At 36.5% G+C, this 8,649-nt stretch overlaps 1 protein-coding gene and 1 long non-coding RNA gene across 5 annotated transcripts in view; one reads left to right on the top strand and one right to left on the bottom strand.

Moving 5' to 3' along the window:
- The window catches only part of LOC311582791, a 171,694-nt gene that overhangs the window by 324 nt on the left and 162,721 nt on the right, over positions 1 to 8,649 (bottom strand). Inside the window, exons 2-3 of one of the 2 annotated variants that reach the window (XR_014774237.1) lie at positions 2,178 to 2,395; positions 1 to 562 (exon numbers count right to left, since the gene is read on the bottom strand). The exon at positions 1 to 562 is cut by the window's left edge and continues 324 nt beyond it. This is a non-coding gene — a long non-coding RNA (uncharacterized lncRNA). The remainder of the gene's footprint in view (positions 563 to 2,177; positions 2,396 to 8,649) is intronic. The other variant, XR_014774238.1, reaches the window with a different exon arrangement.
- Positions 1 to 8,649, top strand: part of BANK1 (B cell scaffold protein with ankyrin repeats 1) — a 248,800-nt gene that overhangs the window by 163,342 nt on the left and 76,809 nt on the right. The gene's annotated exons all lie outside the window — the stretch shown is intronic.

The following is an 8,649-nucleotide window of genomic DNA, read 5'->3' as shown; positions in this document are numbered from 1 at the left end:
ACATTGGGAGACCATGCAGGTCATTGCAGGAGATTCCAAACACACAAGCACCATGGCCCACATCAGAGACTTACAACCTGTAACTGCATTTCTCTTACCGTGTGTCATTGTCATTCTGTCATTTTAAAAATCTAATTTCATGATTGAAAATCCTGGAAGAAAAAAATATTGGATTTTATGACCAGATCATATGATGTGTTTTTCTTATAATGGATTCTGATGGATGAATCATACATATTTTGACATTGATACACATGATTAAAAATGTTTTGTAGTATATGGCTCTGAAATCATTGTTGGTTTTATTAGCCATGATGTGAATAGAGCTTGGAAATATGCTCTGGCTCACTTTAGTAATACTGGAATCACATCTGGAAATATTTGTCCCGATCTATGGCAAAACATTTCTTCTGAGTACTTCATCATTAGATTTTTTTGCTTTATTCATCACTTTTTCCTCTTCTTTTCTTCCTGGATTACTGCAATAGTTCTGTTGTTAATCCTTGGCCTTCAGTGAGTCAGGTTGTTAGGTAGATAGGCTGTCTACAGGCTAAGGTTTCACCTGCAACAAAATAAGATAGCTTCCTGAGAAGCTATGCACTTCTTGGTGTGACCTTCCCTCTTCTTTTCTGAGCTAAACTTTGAGACAGAGTTAGAACAGGAATGAGGGAGGCGTTTTGCTTCCCATCTGCTTTCTCCCTGTACCTCCAGTTCCTAGCAAGGTTTTAGCCATCTGCATGGTCCTCTCACTGTGAGGAAGTGGGAAGAGCCTGCTGCACTGGACCCAACACTGAGCACTTCTAAGAGAGTCTAGTGCCCTTGGGCAGCCCTTCATATTCCTGAGTGTGTTTCTCTTCTTCTTCATTAACAAGATTCACTGTTTTGTTTCCTTGTTTCTGATGATGACTTTCAAAAAATGGAAAATGATGTCACACTGTCATGAAACAGATCTTGGGTTTTTTTTTCCACATGGGAGATAGAATTTATTTATTATTTATTTATTACTTTTTTATTTAGCATGAGTTATTCACATTACATCCTGATTATTATCTCCTCACTTTCCTGTTCCCATCCTCCCTCCCTATTCCCCTCCCCTAGACCTCTGACAGGGAGGGCCCTCCTCCCCCATGAGCTGACCATAGCCTGTCAGGTCTCATCTGGATAGCCTGGATCCCCTTCATCTGTATGCCTGCAAGATGGCACTTTGATGGAATGTGTAAACTGTTATCTACTTAATGGCTTTAATCATGATCAGTCTTCTTGTAGCAAAAAACGTTCATAGCTCTTTGTTACCTTGAATTCTATGGTGGCATCTAGTAAGAGGCCTGCCTTTCTACTCACTGCTTCTCATAACACCTAAAGAATGTTTCAGCCAAACCAGAACACTTTTTTATTTGCAGTAAACAAATATGATTAATTTAAATACTGTGATCTCCTTGTCATGAATTGTGAATAATCAATGATTCTGTAAAGCACTTTTTCATTTAACAAAAGTACTAGCAGCATTATTCATAATAAAGTATTATAAGCAATATTCATAAAATATAGATCTCCTATTATATGTTCAAAACATATTACTATTTATATTACTAATATTGTAATAATATGTCACTGCTGTGTAAAAAAAAAGGACCAATCATATTGTATTTCATTCAGCTAGCATTATTCAATGAAAACAATCAAGTGTGATATAAAAGCACTTTCTAACCAATGCAAAGAATTTAACTAGTTATATATATTCAACAGTTATATTTTGTGAATATTCATATGTACAGGCAAGGAATTTCATGATGATGTAGAGGCGCTTTCTAAAATTTAGCCTCATTACATAATCAAAATATGGCACTGAAAATATTTCTGTTTGTAATTTATATAGGTTTTGTTTAAATGTGCTTTCATTTTATTTTCTTCCAAAATGCACTGATAAATCTGGAGGTAGAAGTGATTTTTTTATTATTACAATATTTTATCCACTTACACCACAATATGCTATTAATATTCAACCTTGACAAAAGTTAAATGGAAACTAAATAAAATATAGCGAAATCTTTTAGGAGTTGTTGTAACTTTAGTATATTATTCAAAAAGCCAGATTCCAGAGGGTGACTACATAGATTTTATTCTTGTCTTTAATACTTGGTTCTTACTAGTTTAGGAAAATTGTTAAAATACTATACCTTAATTTCCTCATCTGTAGAATATTACCTTCTATCATTTGCTCAAAGCAAGTTTTCTGAAGAAGAGGGAGTTAAGATATGTGAAGTGCTGATGATGGATTCTGGAACAGGGTGGCAGCTACTCCAATTTCAGAACAGTCATCTCTGAAAATTAAAGGCCTCCTCTTGATGCAGAACCATATAATCTACTTGTAGTGTGGCATAGTCATTACAGATCCCTAAAAATTAATCAAGAGTAAAATAACTTGAGTAAAGTCTTGATACCACAAAGCAATTTTTGGAAGGAAGAGAAAAGTCTCTTAATATTTAATACAAAAGGAAATTACTTAGCTTAAAGCACTTGATTTGTCAGTGGCCCACTCTCCCCAAATTAGCTTACTCACTTTCAATATTATTACAATTTATTGCCAAAAAGTAATGCAAATATCATATTGGGCAGCAATGTTCTGGCGAAGGAATAATGGAGAGAAATAGTTCTCAGAGGATTATAGAAAAGCCTGAATTTCTTGACAAGTAAAATTCCATAATCATAATTTTTCCACTGTATTAAATCACAGTTCCACTTGTAAATGAAATTGAATATGTAGCTACTTCAGGACATGCTGGCTACTAGGTATAAAACAACTGCCTTAGGTGAGAACTTTATTTATATCATAAGGAATTAATTTTTGCCATAGTTTTACCTCATAAAGTTGTCGCATTTCCAAGGAGACATAAAAGACCCAAGGAAGCATGAAAACAAAGAAAAAACAACACCAGAGAAAGGAAACCATAGAAAGAAATGAAGAGTTCTCATACTGAGCCTTAAAAAGTAAAAGCCAAGGCCATGATCAACTTTGGGTTATATCTACGATAGATTTAAAAGAAAAATAATATGCAACAGTTGTTTGCATTTGAAAGGTACCAAGCCCCAGCTTTAAAACCACTTGGGTGCCAGACAAAGCTTCTGACTTTGATCGTTTCTCCTCCCAGAGACAAAGAGGACAGAGTTAACCATTGATGTCAGTGGACTAGTCATACACCATGAAATTCCCAGGCTAGATACCAAGCACTCTTCAAGTCCAAGTACAAGGTGTATAGTTATTGCCTCCATTGATACTTTTAACTAGTTAAAAACTAACCAAATTAAGACAGAATTTCAACTATATGTAAAAACAAGTTTATTTGTTATCAATAATAAGCATGAAAATGAAGTTCTGAATAGAGAAATAAGTGCCATCTATGGTCTCAGACATTCAGACAGAAAGCAACTTAATATGACTGTAGGGAATTCAGTGTGATATCTCTCTGAAGAAAGTTCCCTGAATATCTTTTTAAAACATATACATTTATATCATTCCATATATATACAATAAACTACCTATAGCAAGAATAACCATGACACAATCAGGAATTATATAAATGTTACATTCTTAGTGTTTTGGCTATTTGTATTTGATAGCCTTGAAGAAAACATCTTTCCTATCTTGGTGTGTCTAAAAGTCTGGATTTAAATCTATTTCTATCACATCTTGTCATTATCAACTTAAAACATCTATCTAGACCTAAACCATCTTAATCCCTAAACAACTAAGCTTCATTGTAAAGGTAAGCTACCTGGCCTTCAACTCCATCAGAGACTTGAGAAGAAATAAACTTGATTATGCAAATATTCTGGAGTGCAGATTAGCAGCTTTCCAAATGAGATGACAGAGACAGTTTGCTACCTAAACAGTCACCCAAAACTCTATTATGTTAGAGCATCTTTTTCAGCCTTCTGGCCCAATATTTCTGACAGACATATTTGTAAGGCAAGAACTGCTGAGGACTTTCTTTCCCTTTCTTGGCAGAGTTTTGCTGTCGACTCTGCCTGCATCCAAACTTGCCCTAATATGAGGTATTGTACCCATATAACTCAATTATAATACAAGGTTTACTTCCAATACTTTTAAAGTGCTATTGCAGGCTGTTTAAGATAAATAAGTTCTATAAGTTAATTGTTTGCAGATCAAATCATGGCCATGTCAATCCCTAGTCTACTTTTATCACAGGAATATACATCTTAGGTGTGGCATATAGATATGATTCTATAGGAAGATAAGATAGGATAGTTAGATAAGGCTTTCAAAAACCTCAGAGACAAGACATGCAGAATATGGCATTTAAAAATGTTTTTATTATTTTAAATATTCACTGACAATGAGATAGGTTAACTCCTGGCAATACCCAGCCTACCTTAAAGAGGATGATGAGCATCAAAGAACCTCCTTATGGAGATGGCTTCAAATGTGGCAAACAAGCCACTGGGCAAAATGTCCTCGCTTCTACCCCAGAAAGGATCCTTGAATATTGTAACAGTTCTGAGATCACGTGATGGGAAAAAATTATCTGAAGTGGCAAGTGTCAGGAAGACTAAGGCTAGCAGTAGTCATTGATCTCATGAAGAACATGGCTGTATTGTACAAAATATTATCATGTATCTCCATAAACAGATTAACATATACAGGACTATGAAATTATAATTACAAATAACAATAGTGGCATGGTAAATATGTCCCTATCTATATCTTCTACAGATGCAAAACATCCTCCAATATGAAATTTAACATAATGATTTAAAAAATAATAACCCATATTCAGAATAGGAGAGAAGGCCCAGGGCCATGATCCTAATTACAGCATCAGTCTCTACCAATATGAGTGTTTGTATATTCCATGCACTTACTAAAGATTTCTATCATCTTTTCATAGTTCAAAGGGCTTGACAGAGATTGCTGAACATCAAAAAATACTACAAATATCATAACTACATGTATCCATTCATTTATTTCTACATTTGCTTATCCAACAACAAATGCTCATTTATATTCTGCCAGTCACTGTGATAGGAGTTTTGAAATATGAAGATGACTAAATCATGCATGTTCTAGAAACTCTTGTCTTAGGAACTCATAAACACTTAATTGAAAGTGCTACAATCATATATGTATGAAGCTAGTGTGTGTGAAAACTGCCCCAGTCGATATAGCTTAAATTGCTCTTCAGAGATCCCTGAGACAGATGCTTCAGGCATTTGGCATACAGACATTGTTGCTAGAGATTTTAGGTTGAGAGAACAGAGACACATGGTTTTAATATATCAAATAGAGCCTCAGAATTATATTCCTGTAACTCCCTAAATATACCAAGTGGCCCCAGCAAACCCTGATCCTACCACGTACTTTCCCACCTTAATACAATAAATGAAATCAACAAAATTCCTGGCTTCAGGGGTCAGATAAGACAGAATTCAAATGACATGGCTCTAGAGGAGGCAGAGTTTCTGCATTTTTAACATGTGGCTGGTAAACTTACATCTCTCATTTTGTTTGATGATAAGATGAGATAAGGGTGAGTCTCATTTTGACATTTTAAATGTCCAGTAGATAATTAAAACATGTTCTCGCTGTCTGAACTTGAATACCTATAACCAAAGCTGCTTGATAAAATTCTAACTTTGCAATTCTGTATTTCATATTAAATATGTTTCTCATTCATGAATTCATCTACTGAGATGACTTCTCTGACACATAGTAAGGATCTTAATTATATGCATTGCAGAAACCCTAGTAAATGTATGTTAAATAGAATTATGTTCACCTTCCCTGGAAAGAAAACAGAAAACAGCAAGGAGCAGTAAGATGATCCATCACACAACCAGTTAAAGGCAGAAATGGAACTACAGCCAGCTTCCTAGTGCTCAATCTAAATGTCTTTGCCCCTTAGGAAGCATGGCTATTCATCCTCTCAGGCAAAATCTCTCTTTAACTGTTTACTTACTCAACCTCGGTAGGAAATCACTCAAAGGAATGATCAATCTAGTTTGTTATACAGAATCTATTTATATCTGTTAAATCCTGTGTGTGTGCATGCACGTGTGTCTGCACATGCACGTGCATACTTATTTTATCTTCCTAAGACCTTATAGGTAGCGTTGGGCATTAACCAAATGTTTGCAAATAAGAGGGAAAAAACTGAGTCACAAAAGAGGATAAATTACTTCTCAAGATCTTAATGTAAATAAGGGACAATATCAGGATTTAACCCAGGTCCTGTGTCTTTAACCACTAAGTGTACTGCCTCTCAGTCTTCATATTGTCTTACACATTCATTTCCAGTACACAGAAACCAAAAAATACCACATGCTCGTGAGTTCGAGGCTAGCATGGTCTACAAAGTGAGTTTAGAACAGCCAAGGCTGCACAGAGAAACTCTGTTTTGAAAAAAAATATTTGGGAAATAGCTCTACAATATTGACTCATGTCATTCTTCTAAATAATTCTTAAAACATTGTAAATATGGGAGCTCGAGTCAAGATTCAGCAGCTAAGATGGTTGCTCTTGAATAGGATCTGTTCATTTCTCAGTACCTACTGTCTATAACTCCAGTTCTAAAGGACCCACTGCCCTCTTCTGTCCTCAGACAGCAGACACACACATGGCCTGTGGGAATTCATGCAGACAAAACACTCATACACATCAAATAAATAAATCTAAATTAAAAGAAAAACTTTGTAGGTATAATGCAACTCTTCTTCTTGGGCCCTTCTAGACATGTGGTGACGTTGCACTATCTGCTCCCTGAAGTCTGGTACAGGGAATTAGAGTTTGTTCAGCTAAGGAAATGAATGAAATGTGAGTGGGACTCATGTGTGTTGCTCTGAAAAAGAACATAAAGAGAGAGCCAGTGTATGACTCTACACATTGCTCTAAAGGCCTGGGTGATCAGATGCAGGGAGAGAGATATTAGAGCAAAGGCCTCAGCAACTGCCAGTGAGCCTTTCCAGAGTTAAGCCATTTATAACCCTTCGCTTTCTGCCAAAACCCAGCTTATCTGGGTGCTTATGTCTTAATTATTAAAGGTACCATGTATAGTTAATATACTTAGGCATAATCATTCAACTTTATTGGAATTAGCAAATTATACAACAGACTCCAATTTCCTGATTATTAACTTTCAGGACATATGTTTTCTTTAACTGTAAAAAGATCATTTCCTGGAGCTTGAGTTTTACTCTTCGGTGTTCGAATATGCTCAACTTTCAAGGGTGCTTCCTGGGAAATAAAGAGTCACAGCACACCTAGGACATTCCTGTTCTACTTCTGTGGAGGCACTTTTCATGTTTGTCTTCTCTGGTTTCTGTGTTGCTGGTATAGGGACACTAACAAAGGACTCTTCGGAGCTGTTAACAGAACTCTTTATATATGTTCCATCTATAACGTTGCCTTCCCAATGTGTTGATGTTGGCCATTGGGGCAGATCATAAGTGTATATTCATACAGTACTTGAACAGTGTGTTTTCCTCATTCATACAATGTATTTTGATGAAAACTTTGGATACTCTTCCAGAGTCTACATCATAATAGTCTTCGAATCTTTCCAGTCTGGACCATTCTTGAATTTCATTTTTATAATGGTCAGACCTTTCATTACTCAGCATCACCACAGGGAATAATACTAGACATAAATTCAAAACTAAAACTGATTTAAAAGACACCAACACTTGGCTCTGAAGACGACTGCATACGGTTTCACTAAGACAGCATCTTCCTCTGCCAAAGTCAGTAGCTCCCCAACTTTTTTCACTGCTGCCTGACTTCCTTGGCTGTTCCCTGACCTTCTTGGCTGCCCCCGCCAACTTCCTTGGCTATTCTCCAACTTCCTTGGCTGCTCCCAACTTCTCTGGATGCATATGAGGTGAAGGCAGACTGCCCTTCAGGAAAAGGCCTCCACCCTCTCACGTGTGTCACCTCAAATGGGCAGCAGGACTGTTGTGTCTATTGTGTGGTTGTCTGACACTTCCCCATTTCTGTGTACAAACCACATCTTCTAGAAACAGCCCTCTTTTCTTTGTTTAAAGTGTTTTGCACTATGTGGTAGGATAGGTTGAGTGTGTCAGCATTTAATAAAAATACATTAAACATATCAGAAGAGTATCCCATGGCACTCCTAATATGGAGACTTTTCTTCTACTCAAACATTTGAGTCATGTGGGCAACATTAAAAATATAGATTCCTGGGCCCTAATTCCAGATGCTTAATTAACTTTGTCTAAGATGCTCCCTGAGAATCTATAGTTTTAAATTCCCCTTAGATGATTCTCACATGTAGCCAAGGTTACAAATCATGCCTTACAACTGCCCATGAGACAGACTTGCTTGCACTTCATCCCCGCTTTGTTAGTATCTTAGATCTTTAAAGACTTCATCAGTTTGCTAGGATTCTAAGTCCACCTTTTGGTCATATAGCTTATCACTTTTCCATAGGCATTAGCTAGTTCTGCATCAAACTCTCAAAATTACAAAGGAAAGCTCTGCTATTTAACATTGCTCTTGAATAGTAGAGTCACAACTGACAAGGCTCACTAGCCATTGAGAGCACATCTGCCAGCAGCTGACTTAAAGTTGTCACTGGAGGCAGTAATGGAGAGTGTATATCATACTGTGGGGCAGGC

This window comes from Acomys minous (genome assembly GCF_964271855.1).
Source record: "Acomys minous genome assembly, chromosome: 14".
NCBI lineage: Eukaryota > Metazoa > Chordata > Mammalia > Rodentia > Muridae > Acomys > Acomys minous.
The sequence above is the reverse complement of the archived record's forward strand: the minus strand, read 5'-3'. Positions and strand labels throughout refer to the sequence as shown.